The sequence below is a fragment of the Taudactylus pleione genome, unplaced genomic scaffold, assembly GCF_031769625.1.
Source record: "Taudactylus pleione unplaced genomic scaffold, aTauple2 ptg000070l, whole genome shotgun sequence".
NCBI lineage: Eukaryota > Metazoa > Chordata > Amphibia > Anura > Myobatrachidae > Taudactylus > Taudactylus pleione.
Genome location: NW_028284472.1, coordinates 16,802,209 through 16,817,483, shown reverse-complemented (window position 1 = coordinate 16,817,483; position 15,275 = coordinate 16,802,209). Strand labels below are relative to the sequence as shown.

At 36.0% G+C, this 15,275-nt stretch overlaps 6 non-coding genes across 6 annotated transcripts; all 6 read right to left on the bottom strand.

Moving 5' to 3' along the window:
• Positions 1–390: 390 nt before the first annotated feature.
• Positions 391–476, bottom strand: TRNAR-UCU (transfer RNA arginine (anticodon UCU)). Its single transcript is given in 2 exon segments — positions 391–426; positions 440–476. It is a non-coding gene; the product is annotated as a tRNA-Arg (tRNA).
• Positions 477–4,289: 3,813 nt separating this feature from the next.
• On the bottom strand, positions 4,290–4,375 carry TRNAR-UCU (transfer RNA arginine (anticodon UCU)). Its single transcript is given in 2 exon segments — positions 4,290–4,325; positions 4,339–4,375. It is a non-coding gene; the product is annotated as a tRNA-Arg (tRNA).
• A 2,139-nt stretch (positions 4,376–6,514) lies between these two features.
• On the bottom strand, positions 6,515–6,600 carry TRNAR-UCU (transfer RNA arginine (anticodon UCU)). Its single transcript is given in 2 exon segments — positions 6,515–6,550; positions 6,564–6,600. It is a non-coding gene; the product is annotated as a tRNA-Arg (tRNA).
• A 3,501-nt stretch (positions 6,601–10,101) lies between these two features.
• Positions 10,102–10,187, bottom strand: TRNAR-UCU (transfer RNA arginine (anticodon UCU)). The gene is given in 2 exon segments: positions 10,102–10,137; positions 10,151–10,187. It is a non-coding gene; the product is annotated as a tRNA-Arg (tRNA).
• A 1,582-nt stretch (positions 10,188–11,769) lies between these two features.
• TRNAR-UCU (transfer RNA arginine (anticodon UCU)) lies at positions 11,770–11,855 on the bottom strand. The gene is given in 2 exon segments: positions 11,770–11,805; positions 11,819–11,855. It is a non-coding gene; the product is annotated as a tRNA-Arg (tRNA).
• A 1,483-nt stretch (positions 11,856–13,338) lies between these two features.
• On the bottom strand, positions 13,339–13,424 carry TRNAR-UCU (transfer RNA arginine (anticodon UCU)). Its single transcript is given in 2 exon segments — positions 13,339–13,374; positions 13,388–13,424. It is a non-coding gene; the product is annotated as a tRNA-Arg (tRNA).
• Positions 13,425–15,275: the final 1,851 nt, after the last annotated feature.

Genomic DNA, 15,275 nt, shown 5'->3' with positions numbered 1-15,275 from the left:
TTCTCCCAAATGCAAAAACAGCTATATCTGAGTCTTCCTCTTGCTGATATTTGGTGTAAGTCCTATTTTAAGTATGCAGATTTATTGACATAATTTGTGGTACACAATTAAGGACTGTAGGGAGACATTTTTTTATGATGTTTTAGAATACATACCCCTCAATCTGAGCAAGGCTAGTTGAGCACAGAGAAAAGTGTTTTCAAAACACCAATTACTGGTTTAAAGGAATCTGAAATTACATTGTAACTTGTGATCTAACTTTGAAAGGGACTTTCCAGTCAAAAACCGATCATTATATTGTTTATGTAGTATAAGGAACTCCAATCTCCAATCATATTGTTATGAAAAGTTGAATGTAAATCCTAAATATTTGCATTTAAAACTAAAGAACAACTCTGGTGGGACTCGAACCCACAACCTTTGAATAACTACAACCAACTAGAAGTCCAATGCGCTATCCATTGCGCCACAGAGCCCATGGCGGTTATAGCGCTTGGTTAGAATGTAGCACTTGTAGAATACATAGAGTGGCAAAGGAGTGTCAGATATTTACAATAGTTCTCCCAAATGCAAAAACAGCTATATCTGAGTCTTCCTCTTGATGATATTTGGTGCAAATCCTATTTTAAGTATGCGGATTTAGTGACATAATTTGTGGTACACAATTAAGGACTGTAGGGAGACATTTTTTTATGATGTTTTAGAATACATACCCCTCAATCTGAGCAAGGCTAGTTGAGTAGAGACAAAAGTGTTTTCAAAACACCAATTACTGGTTTAAAGGAATCTGAAATTACATTGTAACTTGTGATCTTACTTTGAAAGGGACTTTCCAGTCAAAAACCGATCATTATATTGTTTATGTAGTATAAGGATCTCCAATCTCCAATCATATTGTTATGAAAAGTTGTATGTAAATCCTAAATATTTGCATTTAAAACTAAAGAACGACTCTGGTGGGACTCAAGCCCACAACTTTTGAATAACTACAACCAACTAGAAGTCTAACGCGCTATCCATTGCGCCACCACGCCCCTGGCAGTTTAAGCGCTTGGTTCGACTGTAGCACTTGTAGAATACATAGAGTGGCAAAGGAGTGTCAGATATTTACAATAGTTCTCCCAAATGCAAAAACAGCTATATCTGAGTCTTCCTCTTGCTGATATTTGGTGCAAGTCCAATTTTAAGTATGCAGATTTAGTGACATAATTTGTGGTACACAATTATGGACTGTAGTGAGACATTTTTTTATGATGTTTTAGAATACATACCCCTCAATCTGAGCAAGGCTAGTTGAGTAGAGACAAAAGTGTTTTGAAAACACCAATTACTGGTTTAAAGGAATCTGAAATTACATTGTAACTTGTGATCTAACTTTGAAAGGGACTTTCCAGTCAAAAACCGATCATTATATTGTTTATGTAGTATAAGCAACTCCAATCTCCAATCATATTGTTAAGAAAAGTTGAATGTAAATGCTAAATATTTGCATTTAAAACTAAAGAACAACTCTGGTGGGACTCAAACCCACAACCTTTGAATAACTACAACCAACTAGAAGTCCAAAGCGCTATCCATTGTGCCACAGAGACCATTGCGGTTTTAGCGCTTGGTTCGACTGTAGCACTTGTAGAATACATAGCGTGGCAAAGGAGTGTCAGATATTTACAATACTTCTCCCAAATGGAAAAACAGCTATATCTGAGTCTTCCTCTTGCTGATATTTGGTGCAAGTCCTATTTTAAGTATGCAGATTTAGTGACATAATTTGTGGTACACAATTAAGGACTGTAGGGAGACATTTTTTTATGATGTTTTAGAATACATACCCCTCAATCTGAGCAAGGCTAGTTGAGCAGAGAGAAAAGTGTTTTCAAAACACCAATTACTGGTTTAAAGGAATCTGAAATTACATTGTAACTTGTGATCTAACTTTGAAAGGGACATTCCAGTCAAAAACCGATCATTATATTGTTTATGTAGTATAAGGATGTCCAATCTCCAATCATATTGTTATGAAAACTTGAATGTAATTCCTAAATATTTGCATTTAAAACAATAGAATGACTCTGGGGGGACTCAAACCCACAACCTTTGAATAACTACAACCAACTAGAAGTCCAATGCGCTATCCATTGCGCAACAGAGCCCCTTTCGGTTCTAGCGCTTGGTTCGACTGTAGCACTTGTAGAATACATAGCATGGCAAAGGAGTGTCAGATATTTACAATAGTTCTCCCAAATGGAAAAACAGCTATATCTGAGTCTTCCTCTTGCTGATATTTGGTGCAATTCCTATTTTAAGTATGCGGATTTAGTGTCATAATTTGTGGTACACAATTAAGGACTGTAGGGAGACATTTTTTTATGATGTTTTAGAATACATACCCCTCAATCTGAGCAAGGCTAGTTGAGTAGAGACAAAAGTGTTTTCAAAACACCAATTACTGGTTTAAAGGAATCTGAAATTACATTGTAACTTGTGATCTTACTTTGAAAGGGACTTTCCAGTCAAAAACCGATCAATATATTGTTAATGTAGTATAAGGATCTCCAATCTCCAATCATATTGTTATGAAAAGTTGTATGTAAATCCTAAATATTTGCATTTAAAACTAAAGAACGACTCTGGTGGGACTCAAACCCACAACCTTTAAATAACTACAACCAACTAGAATTCCAATGCGCTATCCATCACCACAGAGCCCCAGGCGGTTTACACGCTTGGTACAACTGTAGCTCTTGTAGAATACATAGAGTGGCAAAGGAGTGTCAGATATTTACAATAGTTCTCACAAATGCTAAAACAGCTATATCTGAGTCTTCCTCTTGCTGATATTTGGTGCAAATCCTATTTTAAGTATGTGGATTTAGTGACATAATTTGTGGTACACAATTAAGGACTGTAGGGAGACATTTTTTTATGATGTTTTAGAATATATACCCCTCAATCTGAGCAAGGCTAGTTGAGTAGAGACAAAAGTGTTTTCAAAACACCAATTACTGGTTTAAAGGAATCTGAAATTACATTGTAACTTGTGATCTTACTTTGAAAGGGACTTTCCAGTCAAAAACCGATCATTATAATGTTTATGTAGAATAAGGATCTCCAATCTCCAATCATATTGTTATGAAAAGTTGAATGTAAATCCTAAATATTTGCATTTAAAACTAAAGAACAACTCTGGTGGGACTTGAACCCACAACTTTTGAATAACTACAACCAACTAGAAGTCTAACGCGCTATCCATTGCGCCACCGCGCCCCTGGCAGTTTAAGCGCTTGGTTCGACTGTAGCACTTGTAGAATACATAGAGTGGCAAAGGAGTGTCAGAAATTTACAATAGTTCTCCCAAATGCAAAAACAGCTATATCTGAGTCTTCCTCTTGCTGATATTTGGTGCAAGTCCTATTTTAAGTATGCGGATTTAGTGACATAATTTGTGGTACACAATTAAGGACTGTAGGGAGACATTTTTTTATGATGTTTTAGAATATATACCCCTCAATCTGAGCAAGGCTAGTTGAGTAGAGACAAAAGTGTTTTCAAAACACCAATTACTGGTTTAAAGGAATCTGAAATTACATTGTAACTTGTAATCTAACTTTGAAAGGGACTTTCCAGTCAATAACCGATCATTATATTGTTTATGTAGTACCAGTATAAGGATGTCCAATCTCCAATCATATTGTTATGAAAAGTTGAATGTAAATCCTAAATATTTGCATTTAAAACTAAAGAACGACTCGAACACACAACTTTTGAATAACTACAACCAACTAGAAGTCCAATTCGCGATCCATTGCGCTACAGAGCCCCTGGCTGTTTTAGCGCTTGGTTCGACTGTAACACTTGTAGAATACATAGAGTGGCAATGTAGTGTCAGATATTTACAATAGTTCTCCCAAATGCAAAAACAGCTATATCTGAGTCTTCCTCTTGCTGATATTTGGTGCAATTCCTATTTTAAGTATGCGGATTTAGTGACATAATTTGTGGTACACAATTAAGGACTGTAGGGAGACATTTTTTTATGATGTTTTAGAATACATACCCCTCAATCTGAGCAAGGCTAGTTGACAAGAGAGAAAAGTGTTTTCAAAACACCAATTACTGGTTTAAAGGAATCTGAAATTACATTGTAACTTGTGATCTAACTTTGAAAGGGACTTTCCAGTCAAAAACCGATCATTATATTGTTTATGTAGTATAAGGAACTCCAATCTCCAATCATATTGTTATGAAAAGTTGAATGTAAATCCTAAATATTTGCATTTAAAACTAAAGAACAACTCTGGTGGGACTCGAACCCACAACCTTTGAATAACTACAACCAACTAGAAGTCCAATGCACTATCCATTGCGCCACAGAGCCCATGGCGGTTTTAGCGCTTGGTTAGAATGTTGCACTTGTAGAATACATAGAGTGGCAAAGGAGTGTCAGATATTTACAATAGTTCTCCCAAATGCAAAAACAGCTATATCTGAGTCTTCCTCTTGCTGATATTTGGTGCAAATCCTATTTTAAGTATGCGGATTTAGTGACATAATTTGTGGTACACAATTAAGGACTGTAGGGAGACATTTTTTTATGATGTTTTAGAATACATACCCCTCAATCTGAGCAAGGCTAGTTGAGTAGAGACAAAAGTGTTTTCAAAACACCAATTACTGGTTTAAAGGAATCTGAAATTACATTGTAACTTGTGATCTTACTTTGAAAGGGACTTTCCAGTCAAAAACCGATCATTATATTGTTTATGTAGTATAAGGATCTCCAATCTCCAATCATATTGTTATGAAAAGTTGTATGTAAATCCTAAATATTTGCATTTAAAACTAAAGAACGACTTTGGTGGGACTCAAACCCACAACCTTTAAATAACTACAACCAACTAGAATTCCAATGCGCTATCCATCACCACAGAGCCCCAGGCGGTTTACACGCTTGGTACAACTGTAGCTCTTGTAGAATACATAGAGTGGCAAAGGAGTGTCAGATATTTACAATAGTTCTCACAAATGCTAAAACAGCTATATCTGAGTCTTCCTCTTGCTGATATTTGGTGCAAATCCTATTTTAAGTATGTGGATTTAGTGACATAATTTGTGGTACACAATTAAGGACTGTAGGGAGACATTTTTTTATGATGTTTTAGAATATATACCCCTCAATCTGAGCAAGGCTAGTTGAGTAGAGACAAAAGTGTTTTCAAAACACCAATTACTGGTTTAAAGGAATCTGAAATTACATTGTAACTTGTGATCTTACTTTGAAAGGGACTTTCCAGTCAAAAACCGATCATTATAATGTTTATGTAGAATAAGGATCTCCAATCTCCAATCATATTGTTATGAAAAGTTGAATGTAAATCCTAAATATTTGCATTTAAAACTAAAGAACAACTCTGGTGGGACTTGAACCCACAACTTTTGAATAACTACAACCAACTAGAAGTCTAACGCGCTATCCATTGCGCCACCGCGCCCCTGGCAGTTTAAGCGCTTGGTTCGACTGTAGCACTTGTAGAATACATAGAGTGGCAAAGGAGTGTCAGAAATTTACAATAGTTCTCCCAAATGCAAAAACAGCTATATCTGAGTCTTCCTCTTGCTGATATTTGGTGCAAGTCCTATTTTAAGTATGCGGATTTAGTGACATAATTTGTGGTACACAATTAAGGACTGTAGGGAGACATTTTTTTATGATGTTTTAGAATATATACCCCTCAATCTGAGCAAGGCTAGTTGAGTAGAGACAAAAGTGTTTTCAAAACACCAATTACTGGTTTAAAGGAATCTGAAATTACATTGTAACTTGTAATCTAACTTTGAAAGGGACTTTCCAGTCAATAACCGATCATTATATTGTTTATGTAGTACCAGTATAAGGATGTCCAATCTCCAATCATATTGTTATGAAAAGTTGAATGTAAATCCTAAATATTTGCATTTAAAACTAAAGAACGACTCGAACACACAACTTTTGAATAACTACAACCAACTAGAAGTCCAATTCGCGATCCATTGCGCTACAGAGCCCCTGGCTGTTTTAGCGCTTGGTTCGACTGTAACACTTGTAGAATACATAGAGTGGCAATGGAGTGTCAGATATTTACAATAGTTCTCCCAAATGCAAAAACAGCTATATCTGAGTCTTCCTCTTGCTGATATTTGGTGCAATTCCTATTTTAAGTATGCGGATTTAGTGACATAATTTGTGGTACACAATTAAGGACTGTAGGGAGACATTATTTTATGATGTTTTAGAATACATACCCCTCAATCTGAGCAAGGCTAGTTGACAAGAGAGAAAAGTGTTTTCAAAACACCAATTACTGGTTTAAAGGAATCTGAAATTACATTGTAACTTGTGATCTAACTTTGAAAGGGACTTTCCAGTCAAAAACCGATCATTATATTGTTTATGTAGTATAAAGAACTCCAATCTCCAATCATATTGTTATGAAAAGTTGAATGTAAATCCTAAATATTTGCATTTAAAACTAAAGAACAACTCTGGTGGGACTCGAACCCACAACCTTTGAATAACTACAACCAACTAGAAGTCCAATGCGCTATCCATTGCGCCACAGAGCCCATGGCGGTTTTAGCGCTTGGTTAGAATGTTGCACTTGTAGAATACATAGAGTGGCAAAGGAGTGTCAGATATTTACAATAGTTCTCCCAAATGCAAAAACAGCTATATCTGAGTCTTCCTCTTGCTGATATTTGGTGCAAATCCTATTTTAAGTATGCGGATTTAGTGACATAATTTGTGGTACACAATTAAGGACTGTAGGGAGACATTTTTTTATGATGTTTTAGAATACATACCCCTCAATCTGAGCAAGGCTAGTTGAGTAGAGACAAAAGTGTTTTCAAAACACCAATTACTGGTTTAAAGGAATCTGAAATTACATTGTAACTTGTGATCTTACTTTGAAAGGGACTTTCCAGTCAAAAACCGATCATTATATTGTTTATGTAGTATAAGGATCTCCAATCTCCAATCATATTGTTATGAAAAGTTGTATGTAAATCCTAAATATTTGCATTTAAAACTAAAGAACGACTCTGGTGGGACTCAAGCCCACAACTTTTGAATAACTACAACCAACTAGAAGTCTAACGCGCTATCCATTGCGCACCACGCCCCTGGCAGTTTAAGCGCTTGGTTCGACTGTAGCACTTGTAGAATACATAGAGTGGCAAAGGAGTGTCAGATATTTACAATAGTTCTCCCAAATGCAAAAACAGCTATATCTGAGTCTTCCTCTTGCTGATATTTGGTGCAAGTCCTATTTTAAGTATGCGGATACAATGTAATTTTTCAAAACACCAATTACTGGTTTAAAGGAATCTGAAATTACATTGTAACTTGTGATCTAACTTCGAAAGGGACTTTCCAGTCAACAACCGATCATTATATTGTTTATGTAGTATAAGGATCTCCAATCTCCAATCATATTGTTATGAAAAGTTGTATGTAAATCCTAAATATTTGCATTTAAAACTAAAGAACGACTCTGGTGGGACTCAAGCCCACAACTTTTGAATAACTACAACCAACTAGAAGTCTAACGCGCTATCCATTGCGCACCACGCCCCTGGCAGTTTAAGCGCTTGGTTCGACTGTAGCACTTGTAGAATACATAGAGTGGCAAAGGAGTGTCAGATATTTACAATAGTTCTCCCAAATGCAAAAACAGCTATATCTGAGTCTTCCTCTTGCTGATATTTGGTGCAAGTCCTATTTTAAGTATGCGGATACAATGTAATTTTTCAAAACACCAATTACTGGTTTAAAGGAATCTGAAATTACATTGTAACTTGTGATCTAACTTCGAAAGGGACTTTCCAGTCAACAACCGATCATTATATTGTTTATGTAGTATAAGGATCTCCAATCTCCAATCATATTGTTATGAAAAGTTGTATGTAAATCCTAAATATTTGCATTTAAAACTAAAGAACGACTCTGGTGGGACTCAAGCCCACAACTTTTGAATAACTACAACCAACTAGAAGTCTAACGCGCTATCCATTGCGTCACCACGCCCCTGGCAGTTTAAGCGCTTGGTTCGACTGTAGCACTTGTAGAATACATAGAGTGGCAAAGGAGTGTCAGATATTTACAATAGTTCTCCCAAATGCAAAAACAGCTATATCTGAGTCTTCCTCTTGCTGATATTTGGTGCAAGTCCTATTTTAAGTATGCAGATTTAGTGACATAATTTGTGGTACACAATTAAGGACTGTAGTGAGACATTTTTTTATGATGTTTTAGAATACATACCCCTCAATCTGAGCAAGGCTAGTTGAGTAGAGACAAAAGTGTTTTGAAAACACCAATTACTGGTTTAAAGGAATCTGAAATTACATTGTAACTTGTGATCTAACTTTGAAAGGGACTTTCCAGTCAAAAACCGATCATTATATTGTTTATGTAGTATAAGGAACTCCAATCTCCAATCATATTGTTATGAAAAGTTGTATGTAAATCCTAAATATTTGCATATAAAACTAAAGAACGACTCTGGTGGGACTCAAGCCCACAACTTTTGAATAACTACAACCAACTAGAAGTCTAACGCGCTATCCATTGCGCCACCACGCCCCTGGCAGTTTAAGCGCTTGGTTCGACTGTAGCACTTGTAGAATACATAGAGTGGCAAAGGAGTGTCAGATATTTACAATAGTTCTCCCAAATGCAAAAACAGCTATATCTGAGTCTTCCTCTTGCTGATATTTGGTGCAAGTCCTATTTTAAGTATGCGGATACAATGTAATTTTTCAAAACACCAATTACTGGTTTAAAGGAATCTGAAATTACATTGTAACTTGTGATCTAACTTCGAAAGGGACTTTCCAGTCAACAACCGATCATTATATTGTTTATGTAGTATAAGGATCTCCAATCTCCAATCATATTGTTATGAAAAGTTGTATGTAAATCCTAAATATTTGCATTTAAAACTAAAGAACGACTCTAGTGGGACTCAAGCCCACAACTTTTGAATAACTACAACCAACTAGAAGTCCAATGCGCTATCCATTGCGCCACAGAGGCCCTGGCGGTTTTAGCGCTTGGTTCGACTATAGCACTTGTAGAATACATAGCATGGCAAAGGAGTGTCAGATATTTACAATAGTTCTCCCAAATGCAAAAACAGCTATATCTGAGTCTTCCTCTTGCTGATATTTGGTGCAAGTCCTATTTTAAGTATGCAGATTTAGTGACATAATTTGTGGTACACAATTAAGGACTGTAGGGAGACATTTTTTTATGATGTTTTAGAATACATACCCCTCAATCTGAGCAAGGCTAGTTGAGTAGAGACAAAAGTGTTTTGAAAACACCAATTACTGGTTTAAAGGAATCTGAAATTACATTGTAACTTGTGTTCTTACTTTGAAAGGGACTTTCCAGTCAACAACCGATCATTATATTGTTTATATAGTATAAGGATCTCCAATCTCCAATCATATTGTTATGAAAAGTTGTATGTAAATCCTAAATATTTGCATTTAAAACTAAATAACGACTCTGGTGGCACTCAAACCCACAACCTTTGAATAACTACAACCAGCTAGAAGTCCAATGCGCTATCCATCGCCACAGAGCCCAAGGGGGTTTACGCGCTTGGTTCAACTGTAGCACTTGTAGAATACATAGAGTGGCAAAGGAGTGTCAGATATTTACAATAGTTCTCCCAAATGCAAAAACAGCTATATCTGAGTCTTCCTCTTGCTGATATTTGGTGCAAGTCCTATTTCAAGTATGCTGATTTATTGACATAATTTGTGGTACACAATTAAGGACTGTAGGGAGACATTTTTTTTTCATGTTTTAGAATACATACCCCTCAATCTGAGCAAGGCTAGTTGAGCAGAGAGAAAAGTGTTTTCAAAACACCAATTACTGGTTTAAAGGAATCTGAAATTACATTGTAACTTGTGATCTAACTTTGAAAGGGACTTTCCAGTCAAAAACCGGTCATTATATTGTTTATGTAGTATAAGGATGTCCAATCTCCAATCATATTGTTATGAAAAGTTGAATGTAAATCCTAAATATTTGCATTTAAAACTAGAGAATGACTCTGGTGGGATTCGAACCCACAACCTTTGAATAACTACAACCAACTAGAAGTCCACTGCGCTATCCATTGCGCCACAGAGCCCCTGGCGGTTTACGTGCTTGGTTCAACTGTAGCACTTGTAGAATACATAGAGTGGCAAAGGAGTGTCAGATATTTACAATAGTTCTCCCAAATGGAAAAACAGCTATATCTGAGTGTTCCTCTTGCTGATATTTGGTGCAAGTCCTATTTTAAGTATGCGATTTAGTGACATAATTTGTGGTACACAATTAAGGACTGTAGGGAGACATTTTTTTATGATGTTTTAGAATACATACCCCTCAATCTGAGCAAGGCTAGTTGAGTAGAGAGAAAAGTGTTTTCAAAACATCAATTACTGCTTTAAAGGAATCTGAAATTACATTGTAACTTGTGATCTAACTTTGAAAGGGACTTTCCAGTCAACAACCAATCATTATATTGTTTATGTAGTATAAGGATGTACAATCTCCAATCATATTGTTATGAAAAGTTGAATGTAAATCCTAAATATTTGCATTTAAAACTTAAGAATGACTCTGGTGGGACTCGAACCCACAACCTTTGAATAACTACAAATAACTAGAAGTCCAATGCGCTATCCATTGCGCCTCAAAACCCCTTGCGGTTTTAGCGCTTGGTTCGACTGTAGCACTTGTAGAATACATAGAGTGGCAAAGGAGTGTCAGATATTTACAATAGTTCTCCCAAATGCAAAAACAGCTATATCTGAGTCTTCCTCTTGCTGATATTTGGTGCAAGACCTATTTTAAGTATGCGGATTTAGTGACATAATTTGTGGTACACAATTAAGGACTGTAGGGAGACATTTTTTTATGATATTTTAGAATACATACCACTCAATCTGAGCAAGGCTAGTTGAGTAGAGACAAAAGTGTTTTCAAAACACCAATTACTGGTTTAAAGGAATCTGAAATTACATTGTAACTTGTAATCTAACTTTGAAAGGGACTTTCCAGTCAATAACCGATCATTATATTGTTTATGTAGTACCAGTATAAGGATGTCCAATCTCCAATCATATTGTTATGAAAAGTTGAATGTAAATCCTAAATATTTGCATTTAAAACTAAAGAACGACTTGAACACACAACTTTTGAATAACTACAACCAACTAAAAGTCCAATTCGCGATCCATTGCGCTACAGAGCCCCTGGCTGTTTTAGCGCTTGGTTCGACTGTAACACTTGTAGAATACATAGAGTGGCAATGGAGTGTCAGATATTTACAATAGTTCTCCCAAATGCAAAAACAGCTATATCTGAGTCTTCCTCTTGCTGATATTTGGTGCAAATCCTATTTTAAGTATGCGGATTTAGTGACATAATTTGTGGTACACAATTAAGGACTGTAGGGAGACATTTTTTTATGATGTTTTAGAATACATACCCCTCAATCTGAGCAAGGCTAGTTGAGCAGAGAGAAAAGTGTTTTCAAAACACCAATTACTGGTTTAAAGGAATCTGAAATTACATTGTAACTTGTGATCTAACTTTGAAAGGGACTTTCCAGTCAAAAACCGATCATTATATTGTTTATGTAGTATAAGGAACTCCAATCTCCAATCATATTGTTATGAAAAGTTGAATGTAAATCCTAAATATTTGCATTTAAAACTAAAGAACAACTCTGGTGGGACTCGAACCCACAACCTTTGAATAACTACAACCAACTAGAAATCCAATGCGCTATCCATTGCGCCACAGAGCCCATGGCGGTTTTAGCGCTTGGTTAGAATGTTGCACTTGTAGAATACATAGAGTGGCAAAGGCGTGTCAGATATTTACAATAGTTCTCCCAAATGCAAAAACAGCTATATCTGAGTCTTCCTCTTGCTGATATTTGGTGCAAATCCTATTTTAAGTATGCGGATTTAGTGACATAATTTGTGGTACACAATTAAGGACTGTAGGGAGACATTTTTTTATGATGTTTTAGAATACATACCCCTCAATCTGAGCAAGGCTAGTTGAGTAGAGACAAAAGTGTTTTCAAAACACCAATTACTGGTTCAAAGGAATCTGAAATTACATTGTAACTTGTGATCTTACTTTGAAAGGGACTTTCCAGTCAAAAACCGATCATTATATTGTTTATGTAGTATAAGGATCTCCAATCTCCAATCATATTGTTATGAAAAGTTGAATGTAAATCCTAAATATTTGCATTTAAAACTAAAGAACGACTCTGGTGGGACTCAAGCCCACAACTTTTGAATAACTACAACCAACTAGAAGTCTAACGCGCTATCCATTGCGCCACCACGCCCCTGGCAGTTTAAGCGCTTGGTTCGACTGTAGCACTTGTAGAATACATAGAGTGGCAAAGGAGTGTCAGATATTTACAATAGTTCTCCCAAATGCAAAAACAGCTATATCTGAGTCTTCCTCTTGCTGATATTTGGTGCAAGTCCTATTTTAAGTATGCGGATACAATGTAATTTTTCAAAACACCAATTACTGGTTTAAAGGAATCTGAAATTACATTGTAACTTGTGATCTAACTTCGAAAGAGACTTTCCAGTCAACAACCGATCATTATATTGTTTATGTAGTATAAGGATCTCCAATCTCCAATCATATTGTTATGAAAAGTTGTATGTAAATCCTAAATATTTGCATTTAAAACTAAAGAACGACTCTGGTGGGACTCAAGCCCACACCTTTTGAATAACTACAACCAACTAGAAGTCTAACGCGCTATCCATTGCGTCACCATGCCCCTGGCAGTTTAAGCGCTTGGTTCGACTGTAGCACTTGTAGAATACATAGAGTGGCAAAGGAGTGTCAGATATTTACAATAGTTCTCCCAAATGCAAAAACAGCTATATCTGAGTCTTCCTCTTGCTGATATTTGGTGCAAGTCCTATTTTAAGTATGCAGATTTAGTGACATAATTTGTGGTACACAATTAAGGACTGTAGTGAGACATTTTTTTATGATGTTTTAGAATACATACCCCTCAATCTGAGCAAGGCTAGTTGAGTAGAGACAAAAGTGTTTTGAAAACACCAATTACTGGTTTAAAGGAATCTGAAATTACATTGTAACTTGTGATCTAACTTTGAAAGGGACTTTCCAGTCAAAAACCGATCATTATATTGTTTATGTAGTATAAGGAACTCCAATCTCCAATCATATTGTTATGAAAAGTTGAATGTAAATCCTAAATATTTGCATTTAAAACTAAAGAACAACTCTGGTGGGACTCGAACCCACAACCTTTGAATAACTACAACCAACTAGAAGTCCAATGCGCTATCCATTGCGCCACAGAGCCCATGGCGGTTTTAGCGCTTGGTTAGAATGTAGCACTTGTAGAATACATAGAGTGGCAAAGGAGTGTCAGATATTTACAATAGTTCTCCCAAATGGAAAAACAGCTATATCTGAGTCTTCCTCTTGCTGATATTTGGTGCAAATCCTATTTTAAGTATGCGGATTTAGTGACATAATTTGTGGTACACAATTAAGGACTGTAGGGAGACATTTTTTTATGATGTTTTAGAATACATACCCCTCAATCTGAGCAAGGCTAGTTGAGTAGAGACAAAAGTGTTTTCAAAACACCAATTACTGGTTTAAAGGAATCTGAAATTACATTGTAACTTGTGATCTTACTTTGAAAGGGACTTTCCAGTCAAAAACCGATCATTATATTGTTTATGTAGTATAAGGATCTCCAATCTCCAATCATATTGTTAGGAAAAGTTGAATGTAAATCCTAAATATTTGCATTTAAAACTAAAGAACGACTCTGGTTGGACTCAAGCCCACAACTTTTGAATAACTACAACCAACTAGAAGTCTAACGCGCTATCCATTGCGTCACCACGCCCCTGGCAGTTTAAGCGCTTGGTTCGACTGTAGCACTTGTAGAATACATAGAGTGGCAAAGGAGTGTCAGATATTTACAATAGTTCTCCCAAATGCAAAAACAGCTATATCTGAGTCTTCCTCTTGCTGATATTTGGTGCAAGTCCTATTTTAAGTATGCGGATACAATGTAATTTTTCAAAACACCAATTACTGGTTTAAAGGAATCTGAAATTACATTGTAACTTGTGATCTAACTTCGAAAGGGACTTTCCAGTCAACAACCGATCATTATATTGTTTATGTAGTATAAGGATCTCCAATCTCCAATCATATTGTTAGGAAAAGTTGAATGTAAATCCTAAATATTTGCATTTAAAACTAAAGAACGACTCTGGTTGGACTCAAGCCCACAACTTTTGAATAACTACAACCAACTAGAAGTCTAACGCGCTATCCATTGCGTCACCACGCCCCTGGCAGTTTAAGCGCTTGGTTCGACTGTAGCACTTGTAGAATACATAGAGTGGCAAAGGAGTGTCAGATATTTACAATAGTTCTCCCAAATGCAAAAACAGCTATATCTGAGTCTTCCTCTTGCTGATATTTGGTGCAAGTCCTATTTTAAGTATGCGGATACAATGTAATTTTTCAAAACACCAATTACTGGTTTAAAGGAATCTGAAATTACATTGTAACTTGTGATCTAACTTCGAAAGGGACTTTCCAGTCAACAACCGATCATTATATTGTTTATGTAGTATAAGGATCTCCAATCTCCAATCATATTGTTATGAAAAGTTGTATGTAAATCCTAAATATTTGCATTTAAAACTAAAGAACGACTCTAGTGGGACTCAAGCCCACAACTTTTGAATAACTACAACCAACTAGAAGTCCAATGCGCTATCCATTGCGCCACAGAGGCCCTGACGGTTTTAGTGCTTGGTTCGACTATAGCACTTGTAGAATACATAGCATGGCAAAGGAGTGTCAGATATTTACAATAGTTCTCCCAAATGCAAAAACAGCTATATCTGAGTCTTCCTCTTGCTGATATTTGGTGCAAGTCCTATTTTAAGTATGCAGATTTAGTGACATAATTTGTGGTACACAATTAAGGACTGTAGGGAGACATTTTTTTATGATGTTTTAGAATACATACCCCTCAATCTGAGCAAGGCTAGTTGAGTAGAGACAAAAGTGTTTTGAAAACACCAATTACTGGTTTAAAGGAATCTGAAATTACATTGTAACTTGTGTTCTTACTTTGAAAGGGACTTTCCAGTCAACAACCGATCATTATATTGTTTAT